Genomic DNA, 16,888 nt, shown 5'->3' on the forward strand with positions numbered 1-16,888 from the left:
TGACTTTCAACATGTATTCATGAAGTTTTGCAGGCCACATATTGCAGTTTACATATTGTCACTTCATTTGAGGTAAAGAAGCAGCGAAAAAAACCCATATGAATGGAAGTTTTAAGCATTTAAGCACCCAGTCTAAGCAAGCTTTGCATATAACAAAGACTTCCAAAAGTGAACACACACAAGTGAGCACACAAAAGTGAGCACAACCAAGTCCAGAGAAACCGAAATGTTTAACTCCATGGGATATCATGGCCTTTACTAGTTAAGAGCAAAAAGCTTTTCTGTGGTGTACCCAGAAGCATCCTTGCACACAAACAAGTTCAAAAAGGTCATGTCTTCAAAGGTTTCAAGGTGAGAAGCCCAGGGAAGCTGATCTTTGTTTGGAAACAGAGCAGCATTTGTGACACCTAAACTGTTTCAATGCACCTTGGGCTGCAATCCAAAGCCACTAAACTATGACCGCAAACCGCAGCACATCTAGGAGGTGGTGTCATAGCAAGAGTCTATTTTTGAATTAAGTACAGGAGGTATTGAAAGGAACAAAAATATCCTTTGTATTTTCCAACTCTGTCTTTCAATGACTTACCAGTTCTATCTAGAGCAATCACACAAGAATGTAGCAATACAAAGTATATCATACAATCAAGATTTATTTAATATAATGCCAGAAACAAACTCGAGACAATCATGCATTCTTTCAGCTAATCTTTTCATTCCCATTACTCTTACATAAATCTCTTGAATATTGTGTCTCAAAGAAAAATGTTAAGCTCCCAGTTTACAAACTTTTACAATTTTTGTTATAAAAAAATAATTAAGTTGAATACAGGAAGAGAACCTGCCTCCAGAGAAGACCTCTGCTAATGCAAGCTGATTGTTTAATCCCACTCAGAAAGCAATTCAAACTCTAATGAGTTGGGTTTGGCCTGAGTCTTGCTGCTATTATTAAAAGACAATTCCGGAACACTATTAGCAGAATATTCTTACCATCAGAGGAACCTTTTCCAGGCTAAATTTAGTCATTTAATATCCCTTTTATTTCTTGGGCCAGCACTGTCCTTGAGCTTCAGCCCCCTTCTCTGACCCTAGAATTCATCTTTGCCATGCTTTTATAAAGGTTCATTACACATTTTCCTCCAGCCTTCAGTTTATGAGGTTAAACAACAAACTCTAATTTCTTTCCTAAGGTTTCTTTTTGATCCCCACATCCATCCCAGTCATGACAATGGAGATTTTGATTGCAACAATTCAATAATATTGTAATTAAGACCAAGCTATAAATGAGCAGAAGCTTAAGTGTAGGCTCTGAAACTCCATTTGGACAGCCAAGAGGTCCAAAACTGAAAAATACATAAATAGATCCCAAATTAAATCAAGCTTGCTTGGGTGGGTTATGATGAATTTTAAAAGGAAACAGTAATGTTGCTCCCATATTTTACACAATCTTTACTGCAAAACCAAAATTAATAACAATATCTTGGGTTTTATTATTAAATTTCCTTTAATGTTGAACGCATCTTTATTTTTCATAGAAGTTACTGTAATTTACAGACTTTCTACAGACTTGAAAAAGGACAGGAAATGAGGGGTGAGATTTCTGTAGTTTATGACCTCCACTCTAGTGCTTCCAGCATCTCAATTAGGTCATTGTACCAAGGAAAGGATAAAAAAAAATAAAATGGAAAGGCAATGAGGGGTAATCTTGCACTGAAGTCTGTTGCTTTGGCTTTGCACTGAAATTCTTCTAAGAAAACACCGTTCCTGAACTCCATCTATTTTCATGTGACATTTTCCCCACATCAAGCCTCACAGAAACTCCTTGCTGGACTCAGGCCTGATGAACAGTAGGAGTGCAGCCCAGTGAAGACCTGAGGTATGAAGTAGTGCAGCTTAAAAGAAAACATGGGGAAAACAGACTGTTATGAGGGGTCCTTTCTTAGAATCAGTTATATTTGTATTTTCTCTAAATAACAGATAGATACTGTAGTACAGCAATATTTCCAAACTTAAACTATGTTTGCTTATGCTGCAAGAGGATGCATGACAGCTCTGTGCTACCTAGCATGGTGTAAACTGATATGGTGTGAAAGGACCGTGTGATATTGTACAGAAGACAAAGACACTAGTACTCTGCTCAATACAGTGGAAACAATGTGACTGAGAACATTTCAATAAAGATATTACTAGCTCACTAGCTTTCCCCTTTGGTTTGCCCAGCAAGCAGCCCTCCAGGAGTCCTTTCTTCATGAGTCGCCATATTCTTCTGTCTGCAGCTCATGGATGAGCCAAATTCAAGGAGAAAACTAACACCAAGCCATGTCAGCTGTGCTGCTCCACAGTGTTGACAGACTTTATGTGGCTTCTTTGATACCTTCATAGATTATTCTTTGAGAATTTGCATTTTTAAGAAGCACCATTGCAAAAAAAAGTCCAAGAGGAAAGAAAGGTGAAAAGGGGTAAAGAAAAAGGCAAGGAAACTTTTAACAACAGGAAGATTACCAAAAGAGACATATTGTCAGAGATGAGTTAAACTAAAACCAAACAGAAGTAGAGAATTTTTGGGGGGCTTTAATATATGCTTTGCTAAAGAAGCAAAAAATAAAAACAAAAGCAAAAGAAATTTTATCATTAGACAAGTGTTATTGTGGTTGTGGTAAAATTATTTTTGTGGATTGTTTTAATTTCAGAAAAGTTTAAACTTTTCTCTAAAAAAACTCATTTGTTTTCATTTTGAAGTGACAACTTTGTTTAGAAAATTGCCAAAGATCAAATAAAAAAAATATTTAAAGTCTTGACCAGATAAAAAGTTTTGCTTCTTCCTTGCTTCTATGTTTCTCCTCCCACAATTTAGAAAAAAATCTACCCAAATTAGTTTGAAACAAAATATTTCCCAAGTCTGGCTAAAAAATCTGAAAACAAAACAGAACTGCAAAATATAAATCAAGTATGAGGTAAAAATAATAATCAGTCTTTCTCTTTCTTTCTTTCTTTCTTTCTTTCTTTCTTTCTTTCTTTCTTTCTTTCTTTCTTTCTTTCTTTCTTTCTTTCTTTCTTTCTTTCTTTCTTTCTTTCTTTCTTTCTTTCTTTCTTTCTTTCTTTCTTTCTTTCTTTCTTTCTTTCTTTCTTTCTTTCTTTCTTTCTTTCTTTCTTTCTTTCTTTCTTTCTTTCTTTCTTTCTTTCTTTCTTTCTTTCTTTCTTTCTTTCTTTCTTTCTTTCTTTCTTTCTTTCTTTCTTTCTTTCTTTCTTTCTTTCTTTCTTTCTTTCTTTCTTTCTTTCTTTCTTTCTTTCTTTCTTTCTTTCTTTCTTTCTTTCTTTCTTTCTCTTTTAGAGCAAAAAAAGAGAGCTGGAAAAACTGCCTACATAGTCATTTGTATTTTTCTTGCGTCCCTAACCTTTTTTCCATGGTAGTTGCACTGCAAGGAGGGCACCATGTCATGTTGGTTTCCAACTACCTAAAAGTTAAAGTGTTGCTTGTGTTTTGTCACCATATATTATCCCATCAAGCAACACATAATTGATCAAGTACTGAAAAAAAATCTTAACTGCATCTTTGCCCTTGTCCCACTTATATTGTTTGTGTCATTCAGTGATCATTAATTTCTCAAAGTAAAATTTTGCTTTGCAACCCAGAGAATAAAAAGGAATGGGAAACAAGTTAAACAGTCAACATATTTATAACATTATAATTTCTTACTACTTTTCTACTTAATAGCTAATTTTGTTCATGTGCACACCTACGTGCTTGAGTTGTGAAATTTAGCAGAAGCCTTATATTGACTGTACTTCTTCTCCATCATCTTTTTAAGGTACACCTGCCAACTGCTAGTTAATAATTTCTTAACATCATGTCCACCTACTTAATTTATAAAATACAGAGTTATTTAGTACTTGCATAAAGCATGTGTAGGAGACTTTAGCTTAAAAGTCTGACATACATGAAAACATCCTTGATTCTCGTTACTCTTTTTCTAAGCTTGAAAGCTTGAAACTGAATCCAGGTCTGAATTTAGGCGTTACTTGTTGTAAGAACTAAAGTTCCACCCCACACCCTGTGACACTTTATGGTAGAAATTCTTTTGAATACCTGATATCAAATGTTTGCCTTTTTAAAACTAAAGCTACACACAATAAAGAGATAGCAAAAATATCTGTGACTACATGAACTTCTGGGGGTTTATTTATGTGTACTTATGTATGTATAGGATATAACTCTATATATTATGATAATAATACACCTTGTCTTAGTCTAAAGGATATATTGACCTCTCTCTATATTCTACAAAGATCTCTGCTCATGCCTTGGCAATAATCAGTGGCAAGTCAAGTATGGAGAGAAGGAGATCCCTTGGGTTGCTAAGTTGAAAAGAGTATGCAATATCTGTTCAGATGATCCTTATGTTCTCTGGAGATCTATGTAATTACTGATTTTTAATACCATTGTGAAGAAAACAGGACGAAATTGATGGCTTTTGGCTAATTGTGTTCGATGGTTCTTGTAGGTGTACCTGCTGCTTTGTGAAAAGCAGGAAGTGCTCAGGAAATGCTACAGGAGCAGGAAGCCCCATCCCCACTCCCTTCAAACAAGGAAACATACATATAACCCTGATTTGGGCTATATAATATATATTAATCTCCTATCTTATCTGCAGTGAGCTCACTACACAACAATAGCTCATCTCAAAATGTATGAATTATCTCTCAAAATGCAGCCAAAACGGCACATATTCTTACTAAGTGTTCCTGAACAAGGGAAAAATATGTAAAATGTAAAATTATTGTGTTTTGTTGCACATTAAAAAAAGTACATCTGAGATTTCCCTTTCTCCTTCCTGAATGATTTTTTAAATGGCTTTCCTAGCCACAGCTGAGCTGGAAAGTTAAACTTTTATCCTTTCCTGAGCATTTACTCAGCCTCACATCTGACTGAAAAATTAAGGCTTTGAGTGCAGCTGAGATTGAGAGAAACACTGCTGAAACATTTAACTGAAGTACTGCTCTTTTCTGGAATTCAGAACTTTCTTATAAGGCCATAAAGAAGATGAAATCCTTACTCCATTTAAACAGAGAAAGCTTTGCTGTTGAATTCTCACTGATTTCAAAGGGACCTGAATACCATCCTTAAAGTCTTTGATATATGTACAAGTATCTACTGGTTTGCTCTATGTTCTCTTCACCAGCTCCCTCAACACCACAGCAAGAAACACAGCAGAGAAAACCAAACTGCAGAAGGTAAAACTGTTAGATTATTTAACCCTTCAAACTGCAAACAAGCCTACTAAAGCAAAGATCCACTGGAGTAGATAGGAGATGTGAAAGATCAAAAAAAAATAGAGAATTTTAACATTATATTAATACTTAAACGTGTCAATCTACATTAGAATATCTGTGCAAGTTCTGCATATTCACAGTGCAAGAAAATATTGTCTCATAAGAGGCTAGTAAAAGCAAAACAGTTTAAAAAAATGTCAAAAGACAATAGAAGAAAGGTGGAACTGAACAAGGTTATCCACATTGTAAAAATGGAAATCCCAGATTCCAAGTGATGCCCTGATTTGCATGAAGTTACCCAGTTTTAGAGTGGCAGAAGTAAAAACAAAACCAAATTTTAATGGGTAATGCATTCAAATCCTAATAGTTAATCCTAAAAGTATTTTCTGAATATTTCCCTCAAAAAAGTTTACACACATAAATATATATTTTAAATCATGTTAGCACCAAATGTGAACACGAGAGTAAAAAACATTTATGACAGTAGTTTCAGGATTTTGTTTAATTATTTCTTAAGGTCTGTACTACCTGGAATCCTTGGTATGAGACAACAAAATTTTGCTTGGCCTCTACCATACTTATGGCTAGTAAATTACCATTAAGTGTTATTAATTCTTCTTACTTGTGATTATATGCAAGAATGAGAAACTGGGTACTGAGGTATTACCTGTGCTTAATGGAGAATTCCTAATCAATGTTCAATGTAGTAATTAATTGAAAACTCTAGTTTCTTCCAGTTCTGTCTAAATTCTTTGCACTTGAAGGGAATGGAGTATATTGCCATCACCAAAGAGAAGAGATAGACAGATTAAACTGAGCAGTGCACAGGGAGCACTGCCCAGCTGGGCAATTCCATATCCATGCGTAACATATCTGAAAGAGCCTTATGGAAAACTGGTTGTCTTACTTCAAGCTTGTCTTCCATGCTCGGCTACCAGGCAGCAAACATTGATACTCACAAAGAGTATGTGTGGTGGCACACATACCAATATTCATTACAGTACACAGAAGACTTTTTAGCCTAATGGATACATTTCTTCTTCAAATTTCCATTTTTACTTTTCAGCTGCTATTTTTAACTGATTTTCTGCCACCTAACAGCAGAATTCAACCACCTGTTCTTTCTTCACAGTCAAACTTCAAAATCAATAACTTAGGATAATTTCTTTTTCTCCCTCTGCTAGTTTTTCACAGAATAGCAATATGCTTGCAACACCAGCCTACGAAGTTCAGTCAAGTTTGTTATTGGAATTGTTTTTCAGCAGCAGCATCTCTTAGACACCATGGGACCTTAAAAACACAACTGATATTTAAATTCAAACACTGTTTCTTCATTTCTCTAGAGAAACTGTTCAAAATGTAGCCTCTTCTCAGAAGCCATAGCAAAAATTTGTTCATCTTAAATAGACAATCATAGGAAATAAGTACAAGTACAAACTAGAAAGCGTGTGGATATATGTACAAAGAAATGCAACACAATAAAGGAAACAGATCTACTGGATTTTAATGAATGGTAACTCTTAAAACCCAATTACTCTTCAGATCCATCAATAAAAATCCTTTGAGTAAAAGTCCTTTCAGTATTTTTCTCTAATCATATTCAATGTCTGAGAAATCAGTATCTGCAGGAGATGGATTCATGACTTAGGGCAAATGTTATGCATTTAGAAACCAATTATCTTCCTACCATGTATGTCCTCAGCAACAAAAAGGAAAGTATTTTGGAGAAAACAATATTAGACCTCACAACATCTCTCTAAAGTGAATGTTCCTACATCTGATTTTCAGTCAGAAGTTAGATAGGCTCTTCAAGGGAACACCCAATGCCTACTGGTATTCAGAGCATAGGTCCTATATGCTCTGTTTACAAAACTGTCCTTTCATTGCCTGAAATGTTTCTATAATTTACTAAATCTCTTAAGAATAGAGTTTAACATTCATATGTGATTTAGTACTAGAATTCTCTTGTTGTTGTAGTACTCAGTTCAGGAGAATTGTATGCATAGCTTTATCGCCTGTGATATACCACGCAAATCACTTTATTGGTACTTTATCTTGCTTACATCCAAGCTCACTAAAATGAAGGAGAATGTGGGATCACTGAAAATTTCAAGTTAAAAACCAAGTACATGAATTGGTGCCACTTGAGAGGCAGGGTACTTCCTGGAAGATGTAGAAACAAACACAAAAAGTGTGAACTTCTCAAGTGCTACTTACTCCAACACCTCTTTAACAGTATCTGGAGTAACGTTTTATGTTCAGAGACTGCTTTATGTTAGTAGTTCTGTGTGTACATGTGTATGAGCTTACAAAAAAGACTCAACTCAGTCTGTGCTATAGATAAGTTTCTATCCAATAATAGAAGGTTCAGCTACTGGCAATGCTTTAGCTTATCTAATAATTTATATTGCATAAACATAATAACTTGAAGCCAATTCAAACTCCCACTACAATTAGAAACACACTTCCACTTGTCATCATTTTTTTCTGTTTGTCTACACCAGGTACACATTGGTTATCTAGAGTATCTATTATGAAAACATCGATGAAAACTTACATTGCAAATGAGCGGCAAGGACTTTTGATTAAATACTAAATTAATTTTGGTTCACCACATTAAAAAATTCTCATACATCCCTCAAAAAAGAAAGAGTAGGTGAATGAAAAAAAAAAACATAAGTATTTAAGAGAACTGTGGAGAAAATTAGCATATCCTACTAATATTATGCTTTAGAGCCCTATGCCATCCTACTGATGTTACTGTTATACTTTGGAGCCTTACACCAAAATGGATGGAAAATTCTGTCATACATTAAGTTAGAATCATAGAATTGTTTACATTGAAAAAGACCTTTAAGGTCTTTAAGGTCATTGAATCCAACTGTAAATCCATCAGTGCCAAGTCCACCACTAGATCAAGTCCCTATGGGACACATTTATATATCTTCTAGATACCTCCAGAAATAGTGACTCAACCACTTCCCCAAGCAGCCTATTCCAGTGTTTGGCAATCTTTTCAATGAAGAATTTATTGGTAATATCCAATCTAAACCTTAGCTGGTACAACCTAAGGACGTTTCCTCTTGTCCTATCACTTGTTACTTGGGTGAAGTAACCAGTCCCACCTGGCTACACCCTCCTTTCAATCAGTTGCAGAGAACAGTAAGTTCTCCCATGGGACACCTTTTCTCCAGACTAAACAATCCCAACTCCCTCAGATGCTTCTTGAAGTATGGGATAAAAAACTGAACACAAGCTTCATTAGCATCAAGTAGGGACAATCAGTGTCCCAGTCCTCCTGGCTGCACTGTTGATGATACAGGCCAGGATGCCATCAGTCTTCTTCACCACACTGCTGGCTCATGTTCAGCTGCTCTTGACCAGCACCCCCATGTCTGTTCTGCCAGGCAAGCTTTCCAGCCACTCTGTCCCAAGCCTGTAGCTCTGCATGGGGTTGTGACCCAAGTACAAGACTTGGAAATTGGTTGTGTTGAGTCTCATCCAATTGCCCTCAGCCCATCAATCCAGCCTATCCAGATGCCTCTGCAGAGCCCTCCTACCCTCGAGCAGATCAATGCTCCCCCCCAGCTTGTCATCTGCAAAACAACTGAGGATGTGCTCAGTCCCTTGTGTGTAAGTGTGCACTTTGTGACTGCAATAAATCATAAAGCATTCTCTCCCATAGTATTGATTGCTGCTAAGAATGCTATAAAATGTTTTTTAAAGATAAAAGCCATGATCCTAACCTTAGTGGTCTGCCACATTGAGGCTCGTGCTGAACTATGTATCTAGGAAAACCACATTCTCTAAAGAAAGGAAATGACACTCAAGATTGAACATTTGAAATGTTTGGAGTGCTCTTTTTAAGAGTTCATAGTCTATCCCAAGTTTTCTAACCCAGACTAAACTCAGAATCCTAAAATATAAGCACAGAGAATCACAGACTGTACAAACTCCTCTTTGAGCAGGCCAGACAAGCCAGCGTAGATGCTACTCTCTGGATTAGCTAATGTATTCCAACTCTCAGCTTATAAACCTCCTAAACCAAGAACACTACATGTTTTTTGGACCAACTTAGTTTTTGCTTTGCCTGTTCTTGAAGACATCTGTCAATCCCTACTCCAGCTGTACACAAGTACTCTTGCTTTCAAACAAAAACCTGAAGACAATTGGGTAGTCTGTATACCAGAGGATGTCACTGTGGTTTAAACACTCCCTTCTTTCTCTTCTCCTCTGAACTGAGGAGAAAAAAGAATGATGTAAATTCCTAGAGTCAGATGCTGAGACGTGATTTAGAAAAGACACTCTCTGCTCCACTTTCCTTCTCCCACAAAGATGTGCACAAAGAAGACAACAATAAAGGTTCTGCAAGAAGAAATTGATTCGCACAAGCTTTTCTATGACTTTTAGCTGAAGGCTGTAACTCATTATGAACCCAGAGTCAGGCACTTTGTTTTTCCTTCCTTTTTTTACTTTTTTAAATTGCTGTGAATTCACATAATTTACAGAGCATAAAGGGATAGTCTTTGTACTCCTACTCTTGCCAGGAAAAGGAAAAATAGAGAAGATGTTGGAGCAAAAAACAGCTAGGTTGGAGCAAAGATCTGACTAGGCCAGTGTCCTTCTGCTGTCACTGTCCTTAAGTTAAGGTAGAGATGGGATTATTTTTCTCTGCTCTGTGAATCACTATATTTCTGTCCACACTGAATTTAATCTGCTGTTTTATTGACCAGTCATTCAGTCTTGTTGGATCCTTCTGAAATTCTTCTGTCAGCCTTGCCCTGCATACCCCAATTAACTGTCAGCAGCCTGTCATCTCCCAGCTCACCCCTTTTTCAGGTCAGTTAATTTTTTCCCTGAAAATTCATTCTCACAAGGCAAATTTCATGAAAAACCACAAGAGGTGCAAACTACCCAATTCACCCTCCTCTGTTGACCTGTCTTTTCACAAACCTAACCTTTCAGCCAGACACTGATTAGCAAGTAGCAGGGCTGCGGCAGTGGCAACAGAGTTTTGAAAGGTGCAAAATAAAACATTCAAGCCATTACCCAGCAGTCTGGCAATCAAATTATATTGTAAGTTACTCAGTGAGCCATACTTTCCCATTTATAAACAGCAAGTCAAATAAATAGGTTTAAATAAGGAGAAGTTCACTGGAAGAGAAGCAAAACATTTTGAAAATGGATTAGGAAAACCTAAACAATCCCATAGGCAATACTGCCTTTTTCCCAGAATATGCCAGCAATAGCCTCTGTGCTGAAACTGCTGAAACAGCTCCCTGTCCAGCTGCAGCACTCACTATTTCATATCCAAGACTGCAATGAATGGCCAGATTAATCTGATGTCCTTAACAGCACATTGACTTTTTCTGGCTGTTATGCCCTCTTACAGCTTTACAGAGAGAGTGCTTTGCTCCAGAACTCTCGAGGGGTATATCCCTTAGACCATCTCCCCTGAGGGTCAAGTCCTCCACCAATATGGGTTTATACTGTGTTTCCCAAGAGTCTGGTATGTGCACTTTCCATCAGCACCCACTAGCCAGGCAGTGCTTCCCTATTCTTAGTCTCATGCTAAGTAGTCATAGAAAGGTTTTCTGTTATAGAGAAGACACTCATAGCTAACAACAAATTAAATTTTCCTTTCATTTCTCTGTTTGAGGAAATAATTACCTCAAAGGATCCAAGTAATTTTAGATGATTAAAATGAAATATAGGGCATTTCTCTTTATTGGAAACTATAGAAAACCATTATTTTTATAAATATTAGAATGCAGTAATGCAATTGTTCCATTCACAATTGTTTGGTGATAGAAAGCTGTTGCTTTCTATTCAGTCCTTAGATATGACACGTGCAGACACATGTTCTGCTGTTCATAAAGATCTAGCAACAAAAAACTGAAACAAATAAACAAAAGATACCCCCAAAATACCCCATCATGGAGAGACAGGCCCATTAATACAGTGTTATGGAAGCAGCAATAGTTATGACTGTAGCAATAAACACAACCTGATATGATTTTCATGCTTATATCCTTTTTAGTCCACAGGTACAGACTCTTGTCCTGGTGCACAACTTTGTTATTGGTCTAGGTATAGAAGTATGTGCTTTCACCAACTATATTAGCCTACTGCAGCACCCACTAAGCTGGGTAACAATGTGGAGGACTTAAAAAAAAAACCCCACCACGAACAAAAATCCCAACCAAACAAATTACCAAAACAAAAACAGAACACACAAACCCATGAAAATTCATTAATCACCAAGTGGAGAAGACCGGAAGGCCACTGGCAGGTGACTAGACAAATTCAAATTCCATTTATAAGCTGACTGTGCAGTTCTAATACATAGCTGTGAAAATTACAGCTTCTTCTACTATCCTAAGCCATTTCTTATTTCCCTGAACACCAGATACATTTGTGGGGAAACTTTACGTGAATTCACAGTGATTGGATATTCTCAGAAGAGGTCGATAGCCTGTAGCATCCAGCTTCAGCTGGGAATGAGACTGATACAGCTTTAAAACATGGCACAAGGTGAATGTGCTCAGGCAGACCCTCTCTCTCCTAAGATACAAATTATTCCCTCCAGCTAGGTTCTCCCAAAAGCCCAGTGGGGATTTTATCCTATTTAGGAGAGCAGCTGTAACATGAGAAAGGAGGGAAATATTTATCCTTTTTAATTAAGAAAGATAACTATTTCCATTATGTTTGTGGACCTCCCACATAGCATAGTGCTGGGTTCATTTCTAATACTCTTGGACAGATAATAGCCAAGAACCAGCAGCCATGTGTACTGAAAGATCAAAACATAAAAGTAAACTATCTTCTTTTGCAACATTAGCCTTTGAATATGTGAGAGGGCACAAATCTTAGCAACTAATGACTCAGTATTTAAAATTAAGGAAAAGACATGGAATTATTGCACAATTTGTTGGCAAACAGTGAAGTCTGTAAGTGAATACCATTTGCTACTGTTTACCGCAACAGGTGGAGTTTGTGTGTTCTCTGGATTTTTCCTTTTTGCAGCTTACTACTCTATAATGGAACTGTATTAAAGTAGAATTTTGCAGTTTAATTCTTTGGAGATTTTTGGGGATTTTTTCAGTTTGTTGGATGGTTTCAATTAAAGGACATACTATGGAGGTTTCAAAATTACACAGACAAATGTCAGTTGGAAAATTCTTCTTTTTTCCCCTCTGAAATTTAGAATTTAATACCACTTCAAGATCTGGAAAACCTCTTTTTTGGTTTTCCATTTAAAAAAATATAGCCAAAAGGCAATGAATATAATCAGAACTAAGGAAGGTAAAGAAAAAGATCCTATTTTCCAGGATCACTAGAAGTCTGTTTTAAAGCTAAGTTGCGACAGGAAGGGAGCTTTGATTTCAAGCAGTGCTTTAAAGTGAAGGATCCCTTCCAAATGCTATTACCAAGCAGATCCAATTGTGATAGTAATGACATGTTGCGTGGGAAGTAGTGGTTTTACTTGTATGCAAAGGGAAAGTGCATTGCCATGATTGATGTACCATATGAGGGTCAAACCACATAATCACTAACTCTCACACTGCCCAAAGTAGTGGGATTGATTATTTAAGAATCTTATATTTCTGAAGTTTATTGTTTTTACTATGATCATTTCATTGTAGTGGTGAAAATATTTCACAAATTAAATGCATTGTTTCTTTAGATGACATCATTAATATTTCATTTACTTTTCTATGATGTGCTACAACTTCCACTAAATCTTTTTGCAGCTATCATATCGCAGTTGTGGGTGGTCTTGTTCAGGCGAAGCATTGGATAATTCAAAACTTCTCAAAATGTTATGCAAAGAGAAAGTGAAAAGCAACTAATGATGAAACTCACATTTATCAGCCCTTACTACTCACATTTCAGTGTCCAATGTTGAGAATTAACCGCTAGTTTAAGCTCATGTATAAAAAGGAAAAGGAATAGCATGAAAGAAACCCTAGAAAACTTTTTATCTGGTTTTGTCTTCCCCCTCTTATTAAATAACAATTATAAATGCATTCATTTCCCTAAGGCATATTTTAGAACTACCTTCTGCACTAATGAGTTCAGGAGAACTAATGTTTATTTCAATGAATACAGGATAAAATTATTATCTCTGTTTCCGTCTGCTTGTACTTGATAAGACATCCAGTTCCATTTACAAAGTCAATGACAGAACATGCTTAAAATGCTTTTTTTGAGTGAGCAGATCTAGGATTGTGCTCAGATTGTTGTATTGTAGAGCCAGAAGTCTTGGGCACTACCAGGTGCCCCCCAGGATTTCTGCCCTGTATCACCCCTTATTCTTTAGCTGAGGGAACCTCCAAGACTAACACCCTCTACTACTTAACTCTGCATCAATTTTTAAACTCAAGCAAAGAGCATCAAGAAGTTTTTCACCAAAATGCACAAAAAACCCCAGGAAACTACAAAGACTTTTTAAAAGACAGAGAACCTTCCTCTCCTTTTAATTTGTTAAGTAGCTGTTAGAAATTTGCATTAGTATATCTATAACTTTTAATTTAGTAATTCAAAATAATAATTCAAAATAATAATAAATAATTCAGAAATTAGTGGCTTAGAGGTGTTCCCACAGCTTTGTTTCACTTCTCCCATGCCACTTCCTGTTTAAAATGAAATGTGTTGTTATAAACAATGGCAAGTTTATTGCAGTTTGCATGTTCTGTGTTACTTCTTTCTAATGTAATTCCATTTGCATTTGGTACAGAATTTCTCCTGCAGTTAGATCATACAGTGAATAAAATCCATTACATTTTTACAGCTGTTAGTGTTTTGACAAAATCAATATATTATGTATTTATGCCACTCTCCAGAAGAGATTCTCTTTACCCCAGAATAACTCATGTGGATCCTTAAAAGAGAGCAAAGAAGGTTTTGAGTCCTGTATACAAAACTAGTTACCCTTTACATTTCACTTCATAAGACTCAAATGGCAGCAGCTTCTGTCGTTGGCCAACACCATTGATTGAATGAACCCAGATCAAATTCATGCCAGACTCTTTGCTATAGAAGCACAAAATCAGATGTTGTTCGTCCTCAGAGAATAGTGCCACACAAGGGTATTTTTTCAGTGGGAATAATGGTTTGTTGGTGTCCAACACTTGGTTCTCTGCCATTGTGGAATTAAATTAAATCAGTCTTAGGTCACACATAATTGAGTTAGACAGTGTCCGCTCTTGTGCGTTGTTAAAGGACAGTAGGCCAAAGAAGAAAACTTTGGTTCCACTTGCTTGAAACAGTCTTCATTCAAGAGAAGCCTAGATTTGACCAAAGCAGGGCAAGATGTCTTGGAGTAGGTCTGAATTTAGCACTTCCAGCTTCTCATTTATTAACCATTAACAGCAGAGTGAACTGTAACAGTCTCTACTCTGAAGAGCAGGAAATTGCTTTTTGAGCACCTATCCCATGAAATAGTTTAAAATTTGTTTTGAATGTATGGTAGAAAGCACTTAAAACGCAACTAATGTACGCTGTCAAGTTGAAACAAAATTTTCACTCACAATTTCAAAGCACTGGAATGTCTCACACTAATAAAATACTCATATTTTCTCTAAAAATTAATTATCTGAGTAACTTATTTTAATTCAATGAGAACCTTCTTTCCACATCAGAGAGAATTTGTGTGTGTTAAATCACTAAAAGAAAAAAAAAAACAGCTTTAACAGTGATTGATTTAAATAATAATAACCCTATGCTGTTGTTAATACTGTAGACATTTCCTATAAAAAAGAGACATAATATTACAGCTCTGTTATGAAAATTGAAGGAACAGATGCTAGATTCAGGTAAGCCCACAACTGTTTAGATGACAATAGGAATATTATTCAGATCAACTTAATACTTTAAGTCTAAGAAAGATTTCAGTTTCCCTGAATTTTCTAAAATTATCACCTTTAGAATCTTTGAGCTAATCATTGCATTTAGATCTAAAATCTAAATCCTGTCATTGAGAGTCATTAATAGAAATTGAATGAGTCAGGATAGCAGGAGTCCTAGTACCTTTGTTTAGCTTTGTATTTTCTAATACAAACTATGTGTCTTTATATATGAGCAAGCACTTATGAAAATATTCTTCTCTGTTATCAGCTACCTTTGTCCTACTGTTAAAGTGCTAGGAAAACAGACTGCATAAGTTGATTTCTGAACCAGAACTTTCATTAATTCTGGTTCAGAAAATAGTCAGAAAAAATGAAAAGAAAAACATCATGATTCTGATTTGTGAGCAAAGTCCAGGCAGACTTTTGGCAAATTAAGAAGTTGTAGCAGGGTGGTTCCAAAGAGAAAGAGGTGGTGCTTAAAAATGACTGTGAGTAGTCAAGCCAATCAAAAAAAAGGGGGGGGGGGGAAGAAGAGAAAAAAAAGAAATACCAAATACTCCAACTTTAAGATAACAGCTGGTTTTTATTTGACATTGGGAATGCCAATATCTGTGAGGGATTACTTATACCACCATTCTACTGCTCATTTCTTCTTTCCCCTTCCTTCATCCAGCACACACAGGTCAGCCCACACAGCTGGTTAGTTTGTGGAAATGTGGATCTGTGAAAACCAGTGTCCTTGTGTGACCCCATGTCCTTGTGTGACCTGAGCAGCATTGGAAGACTGCAAGGCGGACAACCTCATGGTGATTCAGGCCCTTTTTTTCAAGGCAGAAAGGTAGAAGTCCTAGATTCTGACTTCAGGGCAGGCTGGATTAGCCTGAGAGAGCAAAAATGAGAGACAGCTGTAAGACTCGCTTGCATATTCCCTGGCTAAGGGATCATGTAGTGCATCAACAAGAGAGTACTCCTTGATCTCTTCACATAAGGCCCTGGATGGAAGATGGGTCCAAGCAAATATTCATATTGAAGGATCATCCCTTTCAAGCCCTAGAGGGGTCTATCTCAACAAGCAGCAAACCTGGCAGAAATGCCAGAATACCTGCATGGATAAAGAAGAGGTTCTTGGCAAAGATTAGATATGAAAAGGAAGTATACAAGAGATGGAAGTAGAGACAAACAACCTGAGAGGACATAGGACAGTATCCAATCAGGCAGAGACATGATGCTGAATGGGAAAGAGACACAAGACTTAGAAAAATTTGAAGTACTAAATGCCACATTTGTCTCAGTCTTCATCAAAGACTTTGCAGTCTGGGATCCCAGGGCCCCAGAGACCAGGGGAAAAGTCTGGAGCAAGGAAGATGTGCTATTGGTGGATGAAGATCAGGTTGGAGAACACTTAAGCAAATTGGTCATATGTAAATCCCTGGGCCCCAATATGATGCACCCACAAGTACTAAGGGAGCTGGGGGATGTGATGACATCTTTTGTCATGAAATGTAAGGACACTCCTGATTACTTTAGAACAATATGGAAGCTGGGAGAAATGCCTGGTAACTGGTGGAAAGAAAATGTCAGTCCTGTTTTTAAAAAGGCAAGAAAGGAGACCCAGGGAACTACAGGCTTTTCAGCAGTACCTCAATTCTTGGTAAGGCCATGGAACAATTAATGCTGGAAATGCTTTTCAGGAACATGGAGAAGAAGAAGACAATTGGGAGTTGTCAGTATGGATTTACAAAGGGGAAATCATACATGACCAACCTGAT

The sequence above is a fragment of the Ammospiza nelsoni genome, chromosome 1, assembly GCF_027579445.1.
Source record: "Ammospiza nelsoni isolate bAmmNel1 chromosome 1, bAmmNel1.pri, whole genome shotgun sequence".
Taxonomy (NCBI): Eukaryota; Metazoa; Chordata; class Aves; order Passeriformes; family Passerellidae; genus Ammospiza; species Ammospiza nelsoni.